The following is a 26,512-nucleotide window of genomic DNA, read 5'->3' as shown; positions in this document are numbered from 1 at the left end:
CCACCTAGAATTTGTGTTGCTAAAGCTGACCTTTCTCATTATACCACTTAGATTGCTTGTTAATTTCCCAACAGTTGAAAATCATAGCCTCAACTGACACTGAATTGATTTTTATCACTTATGACAGCTAGTTTTCTTACCAATTTATAACAATAATAGAAAATTGACATTGACACAATGCAAATTATTAGCAAATTATTTGAATGAAAACATTCCTTCTTTTTTAAAAAAAATTCTCGAAAACAGTAACATGAATTTAGAAAGAAGAAAACTTACATCAAATTAATCTAATAGGAATCAACATACTAGACTAAATAGAAAATATCACTATTATCACTGACAAAATGAAATATTTAGTGAATACCTGACACTAGAACATCAAGGTAAGCTCAGAAAAAAAGTGAGTATTAAAAAGAATTATGTGAGTCAATGAAAACTTTTTAAACCTTTAATCTATTAGTTTTTTTTAATGAGATAATTTTGTGGAAATTGAGAACCCTATTGTCAAAGCAAAAGTTTAACCAGAAAAAAAGTTAAACAATCAAGAAAGATTTTATTGAAGGCTATTGCAATGAAGGAGCAGAGCCAAAAGTCAGTCTGAGCTTGACTCCATTGTAACAATGGATGAGAGAGTTTTTAAGAGCTGGGGTGAGAGAGCTCATAGGTCATATGCATTTGCTATTTAGCCTTAACAAAAAGATAATTAGATTTGTTTTTCAATCTTCAAGTTAGGAGGTAGTATTACAACTTGGATCAAGGTGCATACCAAAGTTAGTCTCCTACCCTCCTACAGAGACTGGGAGATACACATGCTATCTTCCTTACATTTCAAAGGGATGGCTCCCAGGTCCCTAAGAAAGATAGTCTTGGGTTCTTAAATGAACAAGAGGCTTTTAAATATATTTATACCCCAAAGAGGCAAAGAAAGAATTCATAATTATTGGGTTCTGAAGTAAATTCTCTAAGAAAATGAAAGGGAGGGAATTCTGTGGTTAGATCATTTAGATCCTGTAAAGAGGTAACAAGAGAAGCAGCTCAGGAAGATACCTCTTTAAGTTTAATCACACTGAGGGAAACCTATTTGTCTTGTGACAAATACACTTTGTGAAGATTCCTACAGTCCTCAAGTTCCCAAAGAGTGGAAGGAGGAAAGAAATAATGAAATATTAATTTACAATATTAACGTGATACTCTTCTAAATTTCTGGTGAAGTAGGAGAAACATGGGTCACATTCCTGCACACAGTGGAATCAATCAGCGTGTCTTTCTCTAGGTTACTATTCTTCAATATGTCTCTGTGTCTTCTGATCCCAGCTTCCCCTTACCAACCTGAATTTCACACCGCCACGAACTTGTATTTCTAAAAGACAAATGTGATGAAATACCTAACAATTTCAGCCTTCAATTTCTTTCCACCCCTCATCCATATTTCCCAAGCTAATCTATTAGAGCAATCCTAACTAATGAGGATAGAGAATTTGTGATCTTAGACATCAGGAGGGTTTGACAAGACACTACAAGGAAGGCTTTTTTTTTTTTTTCAAATTTGAAACTTTAATTTTAAATTCATGCAAATCTTGGATTTTACATCATATTTTATCCTCTAATATATAACAAATTCTACAACACAATACATATACACCCATAGGGAAACTTGACAGTCCAAGATGATTCTACAATCACTGTTGTGACTTTCATGAAGCTTTAAATTCATCCCCTAACGTACAGTGCTCTAGCAAGAGAAATACGAATTTAGAGGATAATGTAAAAAACTCACAGCATAGTCTACAGGAACATCATGGTCTGTACCTAGCCTTCCTTCTTGGTCTTCTCTCTCTTATCCTTCTCTGTTTCTTGTTCACCCTCTTACCCAGGTAACCACAATGAATTTTTAAATGCCTGTGATTTTGCCTGGGAATACGTGGTTTCCTTTTAAAACCTGGATCATCTCAGGTATCTTCTGCCTATTCTTTCCGAGTACAGGTTAGCACAACACTTTTCTAGTGTTTACACCTTCTTCTGCGGTCAGTTGCATATATAAATACATATATATATATATGCACATACATATATATATATGTAATTTCATTAAAATGTATGCTTATGAAAATATCTTCTAGTATCCATGGCTCTTAGAGTAGCTACTGTCTGATATTAGTGCTCAAAAAACATTTGTTAAATGAATAAAAAATTAACAGACTAAATGCAGAAAAATGTCAATGATACTGTATCTGTAAAGGACAGGTAATCATTTTCAATCCTGTTTAGGACAAATCATTAACAAAAGAATAAAATTCCAAATGATGTAATAAATATCATAAAGATTGCCAGAAACAGATTTTGTGACTGACTCTTTTCAATTTCAGAGTGTGTTCCACATGATTTGCAACAATAGGCCACATTTAAGGTGTACATGTATATAATTTTAGAGCTTTTATTGCCAAAATGTAGATTGAATTTAAATGAGATTTCAATTTGATTCAGTGCTGTAGTAGAATTTCGGCTTGTTTGACAAATAAATTAATAAGCACAAGTAGTTTGAACACATTCAATAAAGTAGCATTCATGTATCCTTTTCAAAAGTTTCTGGGCAGACAAATTAAACAATCAAGCATTCTACATCTTATTATTTTTAAATAGACTTTAATTTTTAAAGCAGTTTTAGGTTCACAGCAATATTAAGCAGAGGATACAAAGATTTCCCACATACTCACTCCACACATGCGTCGTCTCTCCCATTATTGACATCCCCCACCAGACTGGAGACATTTGTGACAACTGATGAACGTACATTGACGTATTAGACACTTTATTTTAAAATAAGTTTCATGTGTTAATTTCTAAATAATCATATTTTTTTCTTCCTCATGTATTTCTAGGTCTATGTTTCAATTCCGCCTAACACACACACATACACATATAAATTAGTTTTCCTTTTAATTGTTTAACTGGATTTTAATCTGTTAATGATATTTGCTTCCATCATATTCTTCAATTGTTTGCACCATCTGGGCTAAATCACACTGTGATCATTCTTGCCTCATAGGAACCATCATGTAGGAATCATCCATTGACCAAAAAGCAATCCAAATAATTAGAGTTCTGTTTCATGCATAGTATCTCAAACATTCTATGCTTTCTTTACTTTGGGTTTTCTATTTCGTCTTACTCTTTATTTTTTTGTGGTTTGTCCTAAATCCTGAATTTGCTTCCTGTTTTCTCCTGTCCATTGGATGTCACCTTTATTTTTGTTTATTCGTTCTTTCATTTGAAATTATATTTTTCTACCTATTCATGTAATTGAAACCATTAATTGATTTACAGAAACCTCAACCATATCATGCCCTCTACCTGATAGACTCCCACATCACAATTTCTCCAGTCCCAGGAACTCCTGGCTTCAGTGCCTAATTAAATATTAGTTGACAACACCACTTGGATATACTCTAGACATCTCAAATTCAACACGGGCAAACAAAACTCTCTAAGCAGCTCTACCTTCCCTCTTCCTTATTAGCCATGATAAATTACAAAACCCAAGAGTTATTCTTTTTTGTTCCTCACCCTCGCTGAATTATTAGTAAATCTTTGCAACTTTATGTCTAAAAATCTCCCAAACCTGTCTATTTATCTCCATCTCTATTACTAATATCTAGTCTGTTATAAGTATCCCCATCCCCAGTGAGAACAACTGTTGTTTTAACTGTTTTTCTGCTTTCACTCTTACTCTAATGCAGTGCACAACACATCCAGAGTAATTTTTTTAAGTGTAATATAATTAGGAAATACAAATCCAGTGAGAAAGTTAATGGCAGTACTCCAAACTCCTTACCTTATATGATAAGGCCCTGAAAACCTTTGAGTTTAGAAAACATAATAATCCTTTCTTGCTCACTTATTTTCCAGCCACACTGAACTTCTTTAGATTATTTTGCCAAACACATTTTTGCCTGAGGGTCTTGCTGTAACAACTTCTATCACTGGAAAGTCTTCTCTGGAGGATAACTCATTCTTACCCAGTTTTTTAAAGAGGATTATCTTTACTATCCAGTCACTCCTCGCACATCACTGTCTTTTCCTTTGCTTTATAAAACTTATCACACACAGACATGCATGTATATAGGTATGGGTTTGTGTATTTCTTATTTTTGCTTGGTTTTCCTCCCACTTGAAAATTAGCACACAATAGCAAATACCTTCTCTTCCATCCTTAACTGTCTCCCTATTGACAAAATAGTTCACAAGTGCACAGTTGGGCGACATTAAATATTTTAAATGAATTAATATATTCTTGGAAGTCAGAGTCCATTATTAGTATGTGAAAATTACATAGAAATGCAACCATCTGTTTATATAAAACAAAGAAAAAATAGAATTATAAGAACTTAATTTACATATTTTACAATTTTCTGAAATTATATGTAAATGTCTTTCAATCTTAAATATTTATGAATGTCATTATTAAATCTGGTTATTATTAATGTAGAGGTGGAAGCTATTGCTTATCCTACTGAACTTGTTTGATCACTATCAAATTCCTTTTTATATATATTTTGGTTTGTGGAATATATTATAAGCTACATGTATTCTAAACAAAAGTCTTACTTTACCATAAAAATCTCACTGTATAGCAAGTTATATGATATTTCTTCTTAAGTAGAAAAGAAAAAGTTAGGCACTAAGTACTATTACTGTGGGAGAACTGAAGCATAGAGTATGGTCAGAAAAATGGGGGGAAATGTCCCATCATTTCAAATCAAGTCAGAGCAGTAGCTCTTTCACTTACAACCCAGGTCAGGATAATGGCCAAAAGGTGTCTGATCCAAGGAGTTTGGGAGAAAGTCAATACTTTCACCATTGATGTAATTAAATGAGGTAGAAATCTAAAGTTAATGTCTTTTCTCTTCCATGCTCAGTTTTCATTCAGAGTAACTTTGCCTTAAAACTCTTGACCTTCTGTTATTCGAATTTTTTTCTTCCCAAAAATGGCACAAAGAGTTATCTACATGGTGAGAAGTAGCCATTGGCTGAAAGTTGTTAGTTTACAGTACAGCTAAACTTTCAAAGTTGGCAGAAGTAAATCACTGTCTCTTGCCTTCCTCACTGGTACTGGTAGGAGCCAATAGTCTAAGTACTCTGCTCTGTGGACTGGATATGCTCATTTGGATTTTACACTAAGCTATATCCTCCCAGACTTTATTATTAATGTAATACTTTGTTGGATGGAAGAATTTTACACTAAGCTATACAGTAATACTTTAAGCTATATACTAGTGCTCTGCCATATACTAATACTGCTATATAGTAACATACTTTGCTACATACTAATATACTATACATAGTATAGTATATATTGCATATTATACAGTACATAGTATATATAACATATATAGTATACTATATATGATATATAGTATATATAATATATAATATAGTATTATATATACTATATACTAATATAATTTGCTATGTACTATATATATAAAAGTTATATACTATATAGCTGTATACTAATAGCTATATACTAATACCAATACTTTGTTGGATAGAAGAATATGATTTATATTATGGTTCAAACTCAGGCAGAGAAAAAGAATGCTATTTCTTGGTTCAAACACTCACAGACGCAATAGGTCTAAGTGTGGTCTGTGTTTCTGTAATACCAGAAGCGGACTTTCCCTCTATTCCCTCCTCAGGTAGAATCTAGAACAGTTACAGATCTCTGGAGATAAATTGGAAAAATTGTATATGCAAACCTTGGACTGAAAGCTGGGAAGTGAGTACCTAAGATCTTAGTTAAAGGACCTGAATAGTCAGGACGGCCCTGGAAGGTGAGTTTCACAGAAAGGCTGATCCTTAGTTTTAATGTTCACCTCTAGAGTTCACTGCAAACCCAGACACTAGGCACGGACTTGTGATCTGATTCTTTGTGTGAGTAAGCCACCAGGAAGCCCCTCGGCCTCTTTCTTTGTGACTACGAATCTAGGCGTGCTGAGCCTTCAGGTGTCTAATAACATGATGGGGAACATGAGTTTATAGAGCAGGTGTCAATTAATAGGAACATATTAAAATTTGGGGTGACATAATAAAATCACCACAGGACCTGTCTTATAAATTGAAAATTTTCTCACAACTATGATACAGTTTGTTGACTAGAAATACTTACTTCCCAGACGATAATCTGCTAGTGGCTTTAGGCCAACTAAATTTTTTTCAGTGTTGAAAAACAAATCAAAGGATTTACTTAAAAGAGATTTGTCTGGGAAAGCAACAACTTTTTTTTTTTTTTTTTTTTGAGACAGAGTCTCATTCTGTCGCCCAGGCTGGAGTGCAGTGGCGCAATCTCGGCTCACTGCAAGCTCCGCCTCCCGGGTTCACGCCATTCTCCTGCCTCAGCCTCTCCGAGTAGCTGGGACTACAGGCGCCCGCCACCACACCTGGCTAATTTTTTGTATTTTTTAGTAGAGACGGGGTTTCACCGTGGTCTCGATCTCCTGACCTCGTGATCCGCCCGCCTCGGCCTCCCAAAGTGCTGGGATTACAGGTGTGAGCCACCTCACCCGGCCAGAAAGCAACATCTTTTAAATGGGAATACACAAGACAGATTTATAGTAATTCTTCTTTACACTATTGCCATACATGCCTAGGAAACTTTTATAACTGGCAATTGGCCTTGTAAACTAATATGTTTGACAATACACGGAAGAATGTGTCACATGTATTTGTTTTCAGTCCCCACAGTTACTACCTTATTTTTTTCCTGTGGTCCTTTCTATTAGAACCTATCCAATAAGTGTAAATTTCATTGGCTCTCTACATTATTTACAGATATCTACAATTGAATGGCCCTCCTGCAAAATAAGCATATTGACTGCCTTTAGTTTTTGTTCAAACATCTCGGTTTAATTAGCTCAATGACAACCACAAAAATAAAGAGGCTAGGGACATCATTGCTTGTTGATGGGCATGGCATTTTCAAAGCCACAGCATCTGAGCCTGGCCAAGACTTTTCATTCTGGATCCCACAGAGATTCCTCATATCAGTAAATGGTTACTAAAATAATCTCAATTTATTAAACATTACCACTTGCCACTGTCCAAACATGTATATTGTTACTAGAATTGGTAAGATGAAGCCAGTGAAATTCCATAAATTTCTTAAAGCTGTGAGTCATGTAAAAATTATCTTTGATTGTACCTTTAGCAATTTTGAACCTACTTCCAGGTCATGTACAATTGGTAATAACAAGATTACTCTTGGCAATTATACACTTGCAGATTTCCTAATAGTCTATCAGGTGAAATAACAATATGGAAACCCATTTTCCTATAATGCTCAGTCTCATAAATGAATACTTTTTTGTATAATGAAGCAGGAGTTTATTAGGCATGTCATCAGAGTTGAAAGAAAAAGTACAACAGACCTGTTTCATGATACAGTAGACTTTATATCACAGAGTGCTTCAGAAAGAAGATATTAGATTTATAGAAATAATCTTGTCTCAGTTTTTAGTCAAAATTACCACACATTCAAAAGACTGAATACAAATTGATTCAACCTTGAATTCATTAGGGAAGCTATCTAAATTGGTTAGATTTTATGCTTTCAAATCAGTTCCTTTCTTAGTAGATATTTGCTAATCATGTACTAATCTCACTGCAGTGAAAGTAATTAATTCACAAATAGTTTCATATTGCATTATGAAGATACTAATGATATACTGCGCATGTAATAATTGGGAAATGGGCTATAAAATATCTGCTTAACAATATCAAATGGGACTGGTCATTTAAATGTGATATGTAATATTTAGCATATAGAATTATTATTCCTGAAAAGACGGAGGAGAGAAAGGTCATGGTCTTTTACTAATTCTACTTCTAATCAGCTTAGGAAAATGGCCTTGTTAGGAGGAAAATGGCAATATACTTTCAAGAATTAAGATATCTACTAATCTTAATAATCTGTGTCTGTTGGATCAAACTAAAGAAAAGAAGAGAAGTAGAAAGTGAGAAAGAGAGAAAGTTAATTATATCCCCAAAGGGACAAAGAGACATGTGTGTGGAGAATTCAATTGGAAATTTCCATTTCCAAAGTAACCCAAAGTCCTGCAGCAGGTCATTTTTAAAATCAGGCTTAAAATACATACGTCTACACCCAAGAACAGGCTTTTCTTTCTGAATAGCTGGACATAATTAAATGGTTATTCTTCCTTAGTCCCTAAAAATTGGAGTCTAACACAAACAGTAAAGGATAAAAAAATTTAATGAAATCTAAGATGCCACAGATTGCTCAATTCATCACAAAATTGACAAACACACCATTAATTATTGGCTCTCTGGTTTTAGATATGATGTGAAGAAATACCATAAGTGTGCTTTAGAATGTATAAAATATTGTCAAAGCCAGAAATCAATGGGTGTATCAGTTGGGGGTCCAGAGAGGAGAGAGGAATTACATTAGTAATTTGAAAAGGAAAAATTTAATATACAAAATTATTAACTAGAAAACATAATTAACTGCTAGGAGGAGTAAAGAAACACCTAAAAATAGAAGCATTTGGGCTTTCCTAATATTTGCAAGTAATATCTCCCATTGCATAAAGTTGTACACTCATGGACAGGATAATGCAAAAGTACCATGGCAGTGAGAAGACCCTCCTACCAAACTTGCCATGTTTTTAAAAAATATTTTGTTTCCTGTTTTTAATAATTTTAATATCTTCTGTTATTTATATGTTATATAATGAGCATAGAGTCAACTAATAATTTAATTACAGTTTCAGTAAGGGATATGCTTCTTAAAGAGGCAGATATTAATTCTATCACATGCTAGCAGGTTAATAGTGTGAAGGTAGGGTTAATATCCTCAGGTCACACTTCTACTCCCTGGACATTAATTCCTATTCATATAAAAATCACTGTATTGCAAAGTCTAATGCAATTTTTGACATTATCTTCTATACCCTAATTGCATTTTTCCTTCTTTTAGAAACTTTTCCTCTTATACTAAAGATTTTATTGCCTGAGAGAGATTTTTCAAACCTATTTCTGTCATCTTGGCTAATGCCAACATGCATTTAGAGCACCCATGAAATCAGTGCATTTCTCATTTTCTCAACATTCTACTTTCCAATGGAGTCGAATGTTAAGGAAATCCATTTCACATCAGTCACACCCTCCCATGGCTAATCCAAGGATATTGCCATCACTGTTCTCTCAAATAATGAATACAAACATTCTGCTGACATATTATTATTCAGCTAATCAAGTGTGACCTCCATCACCTATCCTTGTTGCCCATTCTCAATTTCTCCCGTTACACTTTTACTTTGACCTCCAGGCCCTTTGTACTATTCTTTCTTCTATTCCATGAGGCCACTCTTTTGCAAATATTTTCACTCCTTTGAATTTTTTTAGTGATATCAGGAAAGCAGAGAGTAGTCATAGCTTCTCACCTGTGTGTCTAGGTACCAACATGTGAGTTCCAGGTAGGACTAGATATGAATCCCCTTAGCCTAGCCCAGGACATAGAAACTGGCCAATACCAGTTTCTAGGTATCATAGGCCAGCTACCTCTGGCTTCAAGAAACCTTGTAAGTATATAACAGATGTCAGAAAACGTTACCAATTTTTACTTGTGCTGTGATGTTAAAAAAAAAAATTGTTGGCAAGCAATTCTTTGAATTAATGCAAAAATTGTTTGCTTATGCTCAGCTCTACTCATAAGCCATGCCCTGCAGTATCTGTTAAATTCTTATGCTATTTATAAACCCTTCTTAGATAACTTAGTACACTTTTAAATTTCTCTGCACTCCTCTAATATCTAATCTTGCTAAAATACATCATCCTTTCAAGAGATGATTTACATTTTTACCTCACAGAGACAATAGAAGGCAGAAGAGAAGCACTCCATCAAATTTAGGACTCCTAATCTTCATGTTTACACACATTTTCTCCTACATTTTTGGTAGTCTCTTTTTCTTTCCGAAAATAAATGTGATATTACTCCTACACATGTGGTTGTTACTCAAGCTTGAAGTTTTGGGGGATTCAGTATCTCCCTCCTCATCTCTTGCATCTTCAAACTTCTGCTTTTACTGTCTTCTTTGATCAGCATTTAATATTATTCTAGCCTTTTCTACCTTAAAATAAAACAGAAAACTTTCATCTTACATCATCCTCATTTTTTCTCTCTTCCTTCCTTTGATGCCAACTTCCTTTAAAGATTTAACTTATACTCATTTTCTCCATTTCCTTAAGTCAACTCAATTTCAGTCACAGAACAAGTGACTTCTGCCTTTCCCTCTACAGAAATTGCTTTTTGCCATTGTTACAGGACATCATTAAAGGTAAATCCAAACTGTGATCTTTTGGTCCCCATCTTACATAATCTCGAGGTGACAATGTTTATTGTTGATGACTCTTAAGTGCACTCCTCTCAGCTACACTTCTCACTGTTTTTTATCCTTTGCTTTGGGTGTCTCTCGATGTAGCTTCTGTGGTTTTTCTACTCGTGTCTTAATGACTGACATGCTTCAGCTTTGGTCATGGGCTCTCTTTTTCTTCTCAATTTGTATACATACCTGAGTAAACTCATACATTATACTGATTTTAATTTTTATTTTTTAGATGATTGACTCCAAGTTCACATCCTTAGCTCAGAGTTTTCTTCTATGCTTCAAAATCTCTCCTTCAACTGAAATATCTGAACAGCTATTGAAAGGTAATTTGGGAAGCCCATAAAATATTCAGATTTATCATTTTCCAATATAAAACATTATCTTGCTCCCAAACCTTTGATTTCTAATCCTGTTTCTCAGTAAATAACACCAAGTCTATATAGATGCTCCTGTCAGAAAACTGACGTTTCTTTTCAGAACCTCACTTTCACTAATTAAACTCAAGTGATACACACGTCCTGTAATTTTATCTACATTTACTTCAGTAAAAATGAGGTTAAAACAATTCCTAAATACTGTATAATAAATCCACTCTTCCTTCACCACCGCAACTATCTAATCCTGATTGTCATTAAATCTCCCTTCCATTACAAAAACAGCGTTGTAAGTGGCTTTCCTGTTTTGGGTCTTATCTATGTGCTAATTCATTCTTCATCCAGCAGCAAAACTTCTCTCTCTTGAAACACAAATATGAGCATGACATTTGGCAGTGTAAAACCCTCACGTATGTCTCAAATCCTCTTAAGGCAAAAGCCTAAATATCTCAGCATGTTTTGCAAGGTTCTGGACAGTCTTCACCCTTGTTAGGCCTCTACCTTATGTCTTGTCACTTTCTTTGCATCCACACTTAGCAGTCACTCACATGCACTCACTGTTGGACTCTACTCATAACAACCTTCTCTCAATCTCCGACAATATTTTTCTCATTCTTACATCTATAGTTTTTAAATTTTTATTTATTTTTTTGTTTGTGGGTACACTGTAGGTTATATCATGTCTAGGGATTTTTAATGCTGTTTTCTTGGTGATAAAGAGGTCAATAGCATCCTGGCCAATTCCTGTTACTGACTATATCCCATTCTAGATGAGACTTATTTTGAGAAATATTCTTTTTCTGTGGGGGCAAATCTGGATGAGGTCCCTCTCCTTTGTGTCTTCAATACTCCCTGTTATTTATTTGCATCTCATGATACCACACATATCTATGTTTAAGTTTACTGGTCTGTATCTCCCACTCAACTGTAAACAGAACCATTTTCCCTACTATTGGCCACTTAATACTCTATGCCCGGCACTATTCATAACCCAATAAATATTTACTAAAAGCATAGTATAATAATAAACTAAGGATAAAACGGATAATATTAAATTGCATTTTACATTATTTAGAAATCACCTATGCATATATTTATCACTTTTTTATTTCACAGTTTACAGTTAATATGACATTTACTATCTTAAAGAGCTCTCTTCCTTAAAGTGTACATTAAGAAACGGTCATTCATTTATCATTGCTGGACATGCTGTTTTAGTTTTTAATTATAAATTTGTCTTTACTAAAGCCAAACAAAAGGAATGTTTTTAGAATGGATTATGGCTAAATGGATGAAGTAGTTATCACTAGCTTAAAAAATTGTAGAAAAACGTAGAATTTAGAAAAAAAACAAAATACTTATTTTAAAAATACAAATAATTTAAATCCACTCTAGAGAGCAAGAAAGTTGTTAGGATATAAAGTACCCATTAGGGTTTTTAACTTTCAGCCTATTCGATATCAGAAGAAAGTTGTTAGGATATAAAGTACCCATTAGGGTTTTTAACTTTCAGCCTATTCGATATCAGAAAATTTGTTTGGAATATGCACTTAAAGTTAAAAATACATTGGCATATATCTAAACAATCAGAATGGGAATATTCCATATTAGAAATGGAATTCTGGAAAAATAATGGTAGTGTTGAAATAGTTTTTAGATTTCTCTGAATGCCCATCTAATAACAGGCAGATCAACTAGATAATAAAATTTAAAACCCATGAATGGCATGCACAACAAAATTTAGTGACATGGTATCCCCATGAATACATACTCACATATACCAACAACAGCAACTCTAAAATTATTCACAAGAACCAAGAACAATGTGTCACATACATTTGACAACCAAGGGAAATAATATGGCATCGTATGGGCCTGAAGACAACATAATTCTTAAATAGATGTGAAGTATTCCCTAGAAAGCATAGTAAATCAACTTGAGAACAGCAGCATGATTGAATGTGTCCTCTCCAAAATTCATGTGTTGTAAATTTAATCCCCAATGCAACAGTGTTTGGAGGTGTAACATTTTGAGAGATGTTTAGGTTATGAAGTCTTCACTCTACTACATAGATTAATACTATTATAAAAGTGCTTGATGAAGAATTGCATCCCTTTTTGCTCTTTCATCTTCTGAACCTACTACTTGATCTTGACTTTCCAGCCTCCAGACTATAAGATAATAAATTTCTCTTCTTTATAAATTACCCAGTCTTAAGTATTCTGTTATAGTACAAAATGGACTAAGACAAACAGTAAGCTCCGAAGGATTTTATCTGCTCGTATAATGTGGGATTAAAAGAGATGAATGAAAATATCTTCAGAACAGTGCATCCCTATAAACTCACAATACTGAGCTGCCTCAGCTGTCTTCCCAAACAGGGCTACATATTGGGGAGAAATGGTAAGAAATTTAATAGAAATTGAGTAGGATAGGGAAAATAGGCATTAAAGACAGAGAAGACTAGACAGTAGTAGGAGAAGGAAACAGAGACCTAAGATATCTTAGCACGCAAGCAGATATATACCAGAACAATAAACAACAAAAAAAAAAAACAAGAGAAGAGACATCGCTGTGAACCGAAGAAAGCTACCCTGAATTATGTCTCTTTCTAAACATCCACAAAGACTAATAGTTTGTGAAAATAAGCAAAAGAAATTATCAAAATCAACTCCAATACAAAGTTATTTAAAAGAAATGGAACAATATTCTTAAAATGAATGAAAGTTTCTAAAATAATAAAAGCAAATAATAAAAACATTGTCAAAGTGAGATCAAATCTGCAATGTATTACTATTTCAAAATGAGCTAAAACATTTTGAGAAAATAACCTAAGCTATGAAGATACGAAATACCAATTAGAATACTCAGTAATGAGGTCATCAAATTCAAAAAAGAATCACAAAGTGAAAACTTTCAGAAATGAATATTAAACCAAAAGGAACATGACAAAGGATACATACAATAATTACTTAAGATAATTAGTCAAAAAAAATCAAGTAAAAAGGAAATTAAGAGATAAAAATGATTTGAGAGAAATAGGCAAATATTGAAACTATGCAAAGAAGATTCAATATTTGAATTAAAAGACTCCCTGGAAAAGAAGCAAAAGAAAGAAAATGCACAAACATTATATAATTAATGTTTTTTATGAACAAACATTATATGACATTATTTAATTAAACATTATTATAATTAAAGAAAACTTTCCTGAAAAAGGTTTCAAACTACATGGAAAGATTAAAGAAAATATAGACAACACTCAGATATATTCTAATAAAATAACTGCATTTCAATGAAAAAATAATACCCTTTGGGCATGTAGCAGATAAAAAACAGCAATTGATTTACAATGAAAAGAAAATTAGATTAACATCGGACTTTTCAACAGCAACATATTATGCCAGAAAAAAAGATATATTTAAATACTTAAGAATATTTACACTGTGAAAAAAAGAGAAAATGTGAGTCAAAGATTTTACAGAGTAACAATGACTTTCAAGTATAAAGAGCACAGACCTATGATGATGAACACCCAAGAATGCAAGAATTATTTCCATTAGCCCTCTCTGACTCTCTGAAGTATCTCCTAGATAATAAGCTTTGAACAACCAAAATAAGTAGCAGAGATCAACATGAGAATAGGCAGTGTGCACTGTACATATATCTACTTATAGAACCCAAACTAGATAAAGGATACAAAGGAAAGTGCATTGTATATAATGCCTATAGGCTCAGAACATAGATATATAATAAAAATTAGAGGAAAATGAGGGCAAGATATGAACAAAATTTAAAATGTTTCATTGATTATATTTTTATATATACTTTTTAATATTTTTATATATGAAAAATTAGATATTCTGATTTTGTTGTCCCTTATTTTATTGAGACTAGACTTTTATTATGGAAGAAAGGATATACAAATATTATGCAGAAGATATTAAGTATAAGATTATATAATGCTGAATTTGAATTTGGTAGCTCTGGAAAGAAGTAATGAAGAAATTGATCTGTGCCATATACTTAAAAGTATATTTTAAAAATGCGCACAACTAAACACTGCTACCTAGAAATGAACACTTGAGTTATAAAAGCAAGAAAGTGATTCTGTGAAAATCAGGAGATTGGTTAGTTTTGCAGAAAGGGAGGTGGTCACATTGCCACTGGGCACATGGAAGATGTTTAGTGGTGAAGTTCAACTTCTTCCCCTAGGTGGTAGTTATAAGGGTGTGTTACCTTGTTCATCTTATAATAACTTATTAAGATAGTATTTACTTTGTGTGGTTTTATGTATTTTCACAGTAAAATATGAAAATAAAATGTTGGAATTGTTTTCTAACTCTAGAAATAAAAATGAAAAACAGGTAATTCCCTTTGAGACTACAATATGCTGACTCTATGATAAATACTGGTCCTGAACTCTGTAATTATTCCTTTCTTCAGCTCCAAAGGTTCAGCCAACATAGAAACCTCAGGGTCATAGTGGGTACAGCACTGTTCTCTCACCTGCACTGCATCTCCCAAATTATTGTCCTGAATGAATTCCATGCAGCACTGCCCTTCACGGCATAATCTTGCCTGTTTCTACTCAAGGTCTCAGTGAGACCTCATAGAGACCATGTGGCAAAACATTATTAAATATGAATGTCTCTGAGTGGCTACTGCCGAGGGAGTGCTTAATAATTTTACAAAAGCAATATTGTCAAATCCATTTTCAAGTTACATTTCATCTAGGAACTTACACTTCCCTTCTAGAAGCAGAGTTTATGATATTATTCCCTCTATAGCAGTGAGAAAGTGAGTGCGAAGTAGTAGCAAAGCAGTAATATCAGTGGCAAACATAGAGCATTAGATCATAGCAGAGAAATGAACAGCCAAGAGAGAGGCTGCTTTGTGGGGCCAAGCAACATTTTGAAGAAAGTCTTAAATGAGAAGTATCTAGGAACATAACTGACTGCTGAGACAGGTAAAGACAGACCTCTGTTCTAAGAGAGAAATATGACCAACTAAACTGACATGTGCTTCACCAAAGATGATGGGTGGGACCTCAGTGCATGCAAAAATAGAAGAAACGTTCACATAAGATTAATCAGAGCAGAACTGAAGGAAATAGAGACACAAAAAAACCTTCAAAACATTAATGAATCCAGGAGCTGGTTTTTTGAAAAGATCAACAAAATTGATAGACTGCTAGCAAGGCTAATAAAGAAGAAAAGAGAGAAGAATCAAACAGATGCAATAAAAAATGATAAAGGGGATATCACCACTGACCCCACAGAAATACAATCTACCATCATAGAATACTACAAACACCTCTACGCAAATAAACTAGAAAAACTACAAGAAATGGATAAATTCCTCAACACATACACCCTCCCAAGACTAAACCAGGAAGAAGTTGAATCTCTGAATAGACCAATAACAGGCTCTGAAATTGTGGCAATAATCAATAGCTTACCAACCAAAAAGAGTCCAGGACCTGATGGATTCACAGCCAAATTCTACCAGAGGTACAAGGAGGAACTGGTACCATTCCTTCTGAAACTATTCCAATTGATAGAAAAAGAGGGAATCTTCCCTAGCACATTTTATGAGGCCAGCATCATCCTGATACCAAAGCCTGGCAGAGACACAAGCAAAAAAGAGAATTTCAGACCAATATCCTTGACGAACACTGATGTAAAAATCCTCAATAAAATACTGGCAAACCAAATCCAGCAGCACATCAAAAAGCTTATCCACCATGATCAAGTAGGCTTCATCCCTGGGATGCAAGGCTGGTTCAACATATGCAAATCAATAAATGTAATCCAGCATATAAACAGAACCAAAGACAAAAACCACATGATTATCTCAATAGATGCAGAGAAGGCCTTTGACAAAATTCAACAACACTTCATGCTAAAAACTCTCAAGAAATTAGGTATTGATGGGACGTATCTCAAAATAATAAGAGCTATCTATGAAAAACCCACAGCCAATATCATATTGAATGGGCAAAAACTGGAAGCATTCCCTTTGAAAACTGGCACAAGACAGGGATGCCCTCTCTCACCACTCCTATTCAACATAGTGTTGGAAGTTCTGGCCAGGGCAATCAGGCAGGAGAAGGAAATAAAGGGTATTCAATTAGGAAAAGAGGAAGTCAAATTGTCCCTGTTTGCAGTTGACATGATTGTATATCTAGAAAACCCCATTGTCTCAGCCCAAAATCTCCTTAAGCTGATAAGCAACTTCAGCAAAGACTCAGGATACAAAATCAATATCACAATACAAAAATCACAAGCATTCTTGTACACCAATCACAGACAAACAGAGAGCCAAATCATGAGTGAACTCCCATTCACAATTGCTTCAAAGAGAATCAAATACCTAGGAATCCAACTTACAAGGGATGTGAAGGACCTCTTCAAGGAGAACTACAAACCACTGCTCAATGAAATAAAAGAGGATACAAACAAATGGAAGAACATTCCATGCTCATGGGTTAGAAGAATCAATATCATGAAAATGGCCATACTGCCCAAGGTAATTTATAGATTCAATGCCATCCCCATCAAGATACCAATGACTTTCTTCACAGAATTGGAAAAAACTACTTTAAAGTTCATATGGAACCAAAAAAGAGCCTGCATCGCCAAGTCAATCCTAAGCCAAAAGAACAAAGCTGGAGGCATCATGCTACCTGACTTCAAACTATACTACAAGACTACAGTAACCAAAACAGCATGGTACTGGTACCACAACAGAGACATAGATCAATGGATCAGAACAGAGCCCTCAGAAATAATGCCGCAGATCTACAACTATCTGATCTTTGACAAACCTGACAAAAACAAGCAATGGGAAAAGGATTCTCTATTTAATAAATGGTGCTGGGAAAACTGGCTAGCCATATGTAGAAAGCTGAAACTGGATCCCTTCCTTATACCTTATACAAAAATTAATTCAAGATGGATTAAAGACTTAAATGTTAGACCTAAAACCATAAAAACCCTAGAAGAAAACCTAGGCAATACCATTCAGGACATAGGCATGGGCAAGGACTTCATGTCTAAAACACCAAAAGCAATGGCAACAAAAGCCAAAATTGACAAATGGGATCTAATTAAACTAAAGAGCTTCTGCACAGCAAAAGAAACTACCATCAGAGTGAACAGGCAACCTACAGAATGGGAGAAAATTTTCACAACCTACTCATCTGACAAAGGGCTAATATCCAGAATCTACAATGAACTCCAACAAATTTACAAGAATAAAACAAACAACCCCATCAAAAAGTGGGTGAAGGACATGAACAGACGCTTCTCAAAAGAAGACATTTATGCAGCCAAAAAACACATGAAAAAATGCTCATCATCACTGGCCATCAGAGAAATGCAAATCAAAACCACAATGAGATAGCATCTCACACCAGTTAGAATGGCCATCATTAAAAAGTCAGGAAACAACAGGTGCTGGAGAGGGTGTGGAGAAATAGGAACACTTCTACACTGTTGGTGGGACTGTAAACTAGTTCAAGCATTGTGGAAGTCAGTGTGGCGATTCCTCAGGGATCTAGAACTAGAAATACCATTTGACCCAGCCATCCCATTACTGGGTATATACCCAAAGGACTATAAATCTTGCTGCTATAAAGACACATGTACACGTATGTTTACTGCAGCACTATTCACAATAGCAAAGACTTGGAACCAACCCAAATGTCCAACAATGATAGGCTGGATTAAGAAAATGTGGCACATATACACCATGGAATATTATGCAGCCATAAAAAATGATGAGTTCATGTCCTTTGTAGGGAGATGGATGAAACTGGAAACCATCATTCTCAGTAAACTATCGCAAGGACAAAAAACCAAACACTGCATGTTCTCCCTCATAGGTGGGAATTGAACAATGAGAACACATGGACACAAGAAGGGGAACATCACACTCTAGTGACTGTTGTGGGGTCGAGGAGGGGGGAGGGACAGCATTAGGAGATATACCTAATGCTAAATGACGAGTTAATGGGTGCAGCAAAACAACATGGCACATGGATACATATGTAACAAACCTACACATTGTGCACGTGTACCCTAAATCTTAAAGTATAATAATAATAATAATAATAATAATAATAATAAAAAGATTACTCCAAAGACTAGGGCACATTGTCTAAGAGTTTCGGAAATTTTTAACAGAGAAACAAATGAAATGGTACTAAAAGTCACTTGATGTAATACAAGTAGTCATTTTGTATAATACCAAAAATCACTACTTAATAAAATAGATATAATTTTCATATCATGTTGTGAGTTCTCACCCACTCTACTTGTTATCTTCAGTATATTTGTAGGAGGATTTTTAAGTTGAGAACGTGAGTTCTTAGTCACTATCTAGAACATTCGTGAAGCTCTCAGACAGTGTTTGTATCCCACCAAGAGTTTGGGTACATTTCTTGAAAACCAACGGTGTAATAATCTACCGACTTCTACAATTCAATGAGTTTATCATTTCACAAAACACTGCTACATGCATTTACACATATTAAATGGTTTTAATATTGCCAACAGCTTAATACAAAATTTCTTCAAATTTTGAAAGTATTAAATACTTTTTAGAGGATGGAAATACTTTATAAACATAAATTCATTTAACTTATATATAACTAATTTTTAAACAATTCATAACAATATAGTTGCTAATTTTTGTGTTTTTCTATATAGTTTTAGAATTACTAAAAGCTTTTTAAAGGAAAAGCCAGAAACATTAATAATCTGAGGAAGTTCAGGTTAAAGTTTTAGATAAACCTAGAATGTTATACAATTCCATGTTACAGTAAATTTCTTAAATAGTATTGTATCAGTCTTTTAGTTCAGAAAGCTCTTATGATTCCACCTACACAGAATACTAGCTCCTGCATCTATGGTAAATATTCATATAAATGCATGGTAAGGTAATATTTGAGTTTTGCACAGCCTAATATTTCTAAGCAGAATTATAGCAACTATTGGAGAATTGTTAACACATGAATTCTAACCTCTAGTGAGTTGAAAAGTTTCATTTGAAATGAAAATTCATTTGATAGGTCTAAAATACATAAATATCTGATTATTTCCTGGCAGGCAACTACAGTAAAATCTCACACCTCAATTTTTCCAGATCTTGGAAGTACATTCATCAATGTCTACTGCAGTTTTTATCTGACAGAAAAGAAAATCAAGCATTAAAACAGTAAATCAAGTTGGATTTGAAAAAAACAGAAAGTTACTTTACAGTCCAAATGACAACTACACAATTTAATGGTAAGAGGTTTGTAACACCACATTTTATTTTTGCTGGACAGTTTTAAAGATAAAGATGATAGATCATAAATGCTACTTATACAAATTAAGTTCTCCAAAGAAAAAATGTCTCTAAAAATTTGAAATAAATTCAGAAATACATTGTATCACTCTTTTATTGTGGTGTTTTAAGAACCTTGTTTTTAGGGGACTTAAAACTAGGAAAAAATATTGAAGTCATCCAAGTTTGTATTATATTTCTGTTATCTTTTGAAATATCAAATTATAAAATATACATATTGACAATGACATGGCAAAATAATCAGAGACAAAATTACATATGCCCATTAAATTGGTAAATAATTTTACAAACCCTTATAGGTTATGAGGCATCCCACTGTTTGGTGTATATTCTCTCTTCGTACTTTACAACATGTTTGTGAATAGCTATTATCATCACAGTTTTTGAAATGGAAATGCTGGGATATAGAGCTAAACTTATTTGTTCAAGTTTCCACATCTAGAAAGCAACAAAATTATGACTCTGTTTTAGTTTTGTCTAAATCCAAAATGTATAGAAATTATCCTCAGAGTGCATTGATAAGCAACATGTATACATACATATATATACACACACACATATACATACATACACATTCTCTCTCCTCCTCTCACGGTAATCTAAGAGGCATGCTGAGTACTTCTACTATCAGGGATCTGGGAAGCAAAAAGAGAAGTATAAAGAGAGGCAGGCAGTTGATTAAGTATGAATAGCATGTATTCATTGAAAATGACTATCAGAAATTAGTTTCCTCACCCAAGTATCACTTCCCAAATATTCATACTGCTCTTTGAAGCTCAGCTCCAATCAGGCAGAAAACTGAACTGAGAATTAGGAAATCAGAAAACAGGGGCCTTAGAAGGAATAACAGTAGTATAGTACACACTAAACTGAAGTCAACACTGGGGTAAAAACCCAACGATTAGTGGGGATATGGGTTACCTGTAGTCACATCTACACATACACAGCATCAAGCGTGGAAGCAGTATAGTCTCATACACAACTCTGGAGTGCCTGATGTACTACTACTAGACAGGATCTATTAGCCCTAAGGTTGAGTGTGAACAAACCTATAAGTAATCTATAATTATCACTGTCATCTATGTGTGGTTGTGGCCTCTGCAGAATGTCACTTTCACATGAGGTATACATTTTTACTCAAAGTATGCATTTACAAGATAGCTGCTTGAATGAATGTCTTAGTCCATCACCATTAAAGAGAGACAAATAGTAAATAAAATATTTAAATCGATGTTATTGGTTGCATTAACACTATGATCACAATAAGGTAAGCCCACTAGGCACCGAAGAAAATGCTCTAGGTTTATAATGAAATTGCATGGTATTAAGAGAAAAATTAATAGCAGCTAATATAAACACAAATAAATGCATGAAGTTAGATATATAAAATGAACATTTTCTGAAAAGCTCAAACAGAATTACAACTTCTTTCAATTTTTTCTCAAATTCAGTAAACTCAAAATTATTTTTTTAGGTTGTTTTATGGAAGAGGCTTGTTGAACATAGTCAAAAGCCTTCCTTTTGATGAAATTGTATTCATTTCTAGATTAATGTCAGATAGATAACAGACTTTCTTATAAACACATTTTACCAAATGCCAAAAAATCATGGCAATTAATTTCATTTATTTGATCTTGAATGTAAGATGTCTATCAAAGTTAAAAATGTGTCAACATATATTTATAAGTGAACAACTTCTAAATAATTAAAAATCACTTTGAGATAATTTTAATGGTTTTAGAAAAAATAAATATGCTTCTTCCTCAGATGACTTCACTTGTTGTACTTTCCCTCATAAACAAGCAATGCTTAACTCACAGATGAAAAGCTGTCAGAAAATTATGCCATCAGAATTCCTGTAAACAAGGCACTTTTGTTAATTTCTAACTGATTGGGAAAGTAGCATTATTGAACCATAATTGATTTCCTCTTTTCTATTTTGTGCAGCCCAGTGGTTGTTTTGTGTGGTGTGTTATTGTAAGATGATTGCTTAATTTAATTTGTGGACTCTAAACAGCCTATTGTATTCTAGTGGTCTCACATATTTATATGCCAGGATGCACTTTATGTTTGCAGTCAGGTTTAGAATTTTATGTCAACTATTATTTCATTATTTATGGTGAACAAGTTTCAAATTTGAGACATTAAGTATGATCAGAAATATTACAGTAGAAATTAAATAATGATTTATTTGTTAAACTATTTTTCTTAATCTATGCCCTGCAGTTCAATTGTCAATTGAGGAAGTTTTAGAACACAATAGCAAAATAGGAAATGCAGTAACAAAGCAAGACTGACAAGAAGAAAAATGCTTTTTAAATTATGCCTTTAAAAAAAAGTGAAGGTCAAAGGAGTGTGACTAATATCTGATATTTAAATTAACCTAAGCCACTGAAGGTATTCATATGTATGTGAATGAAGTTCCAAATGTAGACTGGGTAAAAACTCCAAAGCAATAATCATGTTGGCTGTAATAATGCATGCAAATCAAGGTAATTGGTATAGATAATAAATAAGTGAGGAATCAAATTTAGGTACATTTTCCACGGCCAGTAAAAACTAAGCATAAAGAACATTAAAATAGTTTGGTTATTTGTCCCTGCCCAAATCTCACGTTGAATTGTAATCCCCAGTGTTGGAGGTGGGGCCTGGTGGGAGGCGTTTTGGTCATGCAGGCAGATCCCTCATGACTTGGTGCTGTCCTTGAAATAGTGAGTGAGTACTCATGAGATCTGGTTGTTTTAATGTGTGGAACATCCCCTCCCACTCCCTCTTTTTCCTGCTTTTGCCATGTGACATGCAAGCTCCTGCTTCGCCTCTGCCATGAGCAAAAGCTTCATGCGTCCTCCCCAGAAGCCAAGCAGATGCCGGTACCATGTTTTCTGTTCAGCCTGAAGAACTGTAAGACAACTAAACCTCTTCTCTTTATAAATTGCTCAGTCTCATGTATTTCTTTATAGCAATGCAAGAATAGCCTATTACAAACATTAAATGATTTGATTACTAAAGCTGACAGAGTATTGTGCATGCAATTGATCTCGATATCAAGGTCTGGTTTCTTATACAAAGTGAATTTTATTTAATAGAAACATTGAGAGATGCAGTGTTCAATATGGTAATCAGTGGACACATGGTTAACACTTGAAATGTGGTTGGTGTGAGAGGAACTGAATTTTTAATTTAAATTAATTTTAATTTAAATTTAAAAACTAATTCATTTTAGATATTTAAAAACTTTTAAATATGCTTGACAACTTGATACATATAAATATCCTTCAGTTTCATGAAATGTAATTACAGATCAATTCCAATGAAAAGTTATCCAAATTAGGATGCCCTGTAAATATAATACCTGTCAGATTTCAAAGACAAAGTTAGAAAAAAAGCATAATTATTTAAATACTGTTTTAATAGTGATAACATATTATATATTAAGTTAAACATATTATTCATATTAACTTTACTTATTTTTAATATAGCTCTTTAACAAATTAGAATTGCATATGTGGCTCACGTAATGTTTTTATTGAATAGCATTGAGAAAAAATCAAAATCTGCATTGACTTTAAATAATTACTAAGAATATGTTTTAGGACAATATACTCTAATTTACATGTATTTTCTCTATCTTCATACACATCTGCTTCCCACTTACCCTGCCTCCCTTACTGTTTCCCCAAAATCAGAAATTCTGATGATGTAACCTCCCTATTGTTTCTCAACAACCAGAAATTTTGATGGGGCTTGAAAGACGCAAGTGGGATAATAACAGAGAAAAATATCTTAGATTTTTCTTTTGTACAGGTGTAATGGTGCATTTTTATTACTATCATTAATTAACCAAGAAAGGCAAAGAGGAAAAGGATTTTTGAATTGGAACCAGTGAAGAGTCAAAGAAGAGGAGGAATGCAAAAATTTTCAGGTGGAGAACTCTCTGTCTGTCAACTCTGTTCCCAATGACCACTACAAGATCCATTTCCCCTCCAAGAGAGCTGAGAAAACATCACTACACTCATTCTTCAGAACAGGGTGAAGGAAGGAGCCCTCGACAGAACACGCCCAGAGTCACAAGTTGTCCTCAGAGTAGTAGTATTGCCATTAAGAAAAACTGGCCAACTGTGAGTACAGTGTGAGTGATCTGGAAAGATAAAAAGAAAGGTAGTAACAATAACATAATTGTTTTCCTGGCCATGTAGGAGTTTGGCTAACGTTGCCCTTAATGTAACTTTTTTAAGCCAATGCTTATTTCCATCAATTTTGGTTTCCTACTGAATTCTATTTTTATCAGATAAGATTAACTCCTATAAATTTACTGAAATTATACAACTTTCACAACTTCTCTTTCATGGCTAAAGAATGAATCTAGGACTTATCTACTGATATTAGATATCATCATTTGGCGTTGTCTCAATATACTGTGGCTCATTATGGGCAACTCAAACAGTCTATTGCCTCTGCATCAGAGGCAATTTTGAATTGATTTGTTTGGGTTTGTTAGTCTCAAGGAATCTCAAGATATAATTTTTACTAAAATGAGTGTGGTTTTTTCCAGCAGTTTGTTAATTTAAAAAAAAAGAAATGAAAATGAAAATTATTAGCTAAGTTCCTAACCTTTTAATAAATTGGCTAGAAACACAATGTGCTATTTCAAAACAATGATGTTTTCTAATATTTCATAAGCACTAAATTTTGCATCTCTTTACGTATGCTGATGCCTTAGTCCCTCTTATGTTATTTGAATTTGATGAACAACCTGGTATCTTTATCTATGTTTAAAAATACATCTCTTCAGGGGAGAGCAAAAGACAAACAAAAATAATTCCCATTACAGTCTCCACAGGTAGAAATGCTCTTACTCAAACCACAGACACTTCTTAAAGCAGGTGTCACAGTTGTAATCTTCAAATACTTTAGTTGTAATCTTCAAATACTTTCCTTTTAATAGCAAGGCATAATGTAGTAATTTCAAATTTGCTTTATCATGACTATTTTAAGTGTTGAATACATATTTTTTCTAAGCAACAGTAGATTATTGAAATGAAAATAATATATGTGATCGTTACATGTCAGATACTGAAATGACCATTTTCTATACCTCAGTAGCCGTTTTAACATTCCTTCTAGTAAATCACTATAATTTCTACTTCCAAGGTGACAAAAGCAAGCTTAGTGGGGACCCATAGCTAACCTAAGGCAACAAAACAGGGACGTGTTGGAGCCTGGAGTTTTCCAAGCCTCTGTTTCCAAACTCATGCCCTTACTTGTTCTGTTAGTCTAATTCTTGTAATAGCCATTATTTGATATTTTATTGTAAATTTACAAGAAATATTTTGCTCTATTATATAAAATACTATCATTTGAACCTGAAATTTCTCAATATTATTTAAAGAAATCATTCCACAGATTTTATTTTATCCTACACTATGTTCACTAAAAAACTGAGAAATATAAATTCATTGATATGAATTTCACTTAAAGAGAATTTTGACAGCACAAACTTTCACATTGTTTTCTTTTTGATTGGCAATATGACTTCAGTGCCCAAAGTACTAGTTATTTTAAAAAATGAGATTCATTGATTTTTAATCTACATTTTTCTATTCATCTTGAGATTACTAAACATGGGTCACAATTTTAAGAACATCTAGGAAAATAAGACTTCTTGTAACAAGAACTGCTGAAAATACTTCAATTTGACATTTTGTGCTCTTCTAAATGTATTCTAATGCATGGTCACGCTACAAAATGACTATCATTAGGGCTGTCACAGGCCATGGCTGTGGGAATACCATGACTGATGCTAAGCTATCAGCGCTGTCGGTGCAAGGTGTATTCTCAATAATTTCTCAAACTGACCATGGAACCAATTTCTACTGATCTCTAAGTCATAAAACTTTACAATTACCCCAAGTTCATTAATAATGTATTACAGTTTTCATTCTCAATCACAATTTAATCAGATCCATGTCTCACAGGAAGGTGGACAAGTAAACCACAAAATTATCCATATAAATGTCAAGATTTTCCTAACGTAAATGATCTAACCTAGTCAAGCATAGTTAATAATAAAATCACTCTTTCTGAGATTACCATTCACCTGATTGCCATACCCATTTTGGCCTTATACCTCAGCCTCTCTGATGGTGGAGCTTATGGATATGGTCCACATAAATAAACCAATTATTTATGAGTCATGTTCATTTTTATATTAAAGATACAAAACCATGAATACTTATATTATTGCTTATTACTTCTCTGTAACAGGCACAAAACTAAAACTAATTTATTCCACGACAAAGAGGTAAGTATTAAAAGGGAAAAATATGTTAAAACACTAATTTTAGTTACAGATATCTCAGGTTGCTGTTTTAGCAAAAATC

The 26,512-nt window shown here is 33.7% G+C and overlaps 1 protein-coding gene across 1 annotated transcript in view; it reads right to left on the bottom strand.

Moving 5' to 3' along the window:
- The window catches only part of EYS (eyes shut homolog), a 2,088,383-nt gene that overhangs the window by 1,366,050 nt on the left and 695,821 nt on the right, over positions 1-26,512 (bottom strand). The gene's annotated exons all lie outside the window — the stretch shown is intronic.

This window comes from Symphalangus syndactylus, chromosome 2 (genome assembly GCF_028878055.3).
Source record: "Symphalangus syndactylus isolate Jambi chromosome 2, NHGRI_mSymSyn1-v2.1_pri, whole genome shotgun sequence".
Lineage (NCBI taxonomy): Eukaryota > Metazoa > Chordata > Mammalia > Primates > Hylobatidae > Symphalangus > Symphalangus syndactylus.
The sequence above is the reverse complement of the archived record's forward strand: the minus strand, read 5'-3'. Positions and strand labels throughout refer to the sequence as shown.